Consider the following 929-nt stretch of genomic DNA (forward strand, 5'->3'; position numbering starts at 1 on the left):
TTTGTAGCAAGCTCAGATATGTATAAGTCTCTCCAGCGCAAAGGTATCGTATAGCACTTCTATCGACGATCTCAGGTCTTCAGGGAAGCGATTAAGTTTTCCTCGCTTCCAATAAACCTTGGCGCATTTGTCTAATCCAAATTCCATTCCTATTTCCTTAGCATATCGTTCGACAATCCCTAGAGCTAGATGTAGTTGCGCTTTGTTTTTAGCATAGATTTTAAGATCGTCCATGTAAAATACACGAGTGACCTTGTACTTTCGATCTGCAGGTTTGCCGCAAAATTAGCCGCCGGAATGGCGAAGTGCTAGAGATAGTGGCAATAATGTAAGACAAAAGAGGAGTGGGCTGATGGTGTCGCCCTGAAAGACACCTCTCTGAAAGGTGACCTTGTTAGTTATCACACGATTTTTTCCAGGTGAGATAGTAAATCTGGTTTTCCAGATCGGCATCAATCTCTCTATGCACCTCACGATTTACGGGTAAACCTTTAAGCTTTCTAAAAGACAGATGATAAGATTATGGGTGGTCGAATCGAAAGCTTTCCGCCAAATAATCGAGGCCATCGATTATTTGCTACGCTACGCCTTTCTTTGAGCCGCGTTGTTCATACATTTCTTGCCACACAGGTTCAATTGCCCGCACAATCCTATCATTTAGGATAGCTGTGAATATCTTATACAGTGTATTCAGACAAGTGATTGGCCTTTAATTCTTCGGGTCAGCTAAATTGCCTAATTTGGGAAGGAGTATTGTACGACCTTACACCAACCACTCCGAAATTGGCTCTTCCGACTTTAAATATGAGGTGAAAGTACGGGCCAAATGCTGATGGATTGAAGAAAACTTCTTCCACCAGAAGGTTTTGATACAATCTGGTCCCGGTGCGGAATAGTTCTTCATCCCTCTAAATACTTTTTTGACCTCC

Source organism: Belonocnema kinseyi, chromosome 4 (assembly GCF_010883055.1).
Source record: "Belonocnema kinseyi isolate 2016_QV_RU_SX_M_011 chromosome 4, B_treatae_v1, whole genome shotgun sequence".
NCBI classification, from domain to species: domain Eukaryota; kingdom Metazoa; phylum Arthropoda; class Insecta; order Hymenoptera; family Cynipidae; genus Belonocnema; species Belonocnema kinseyi.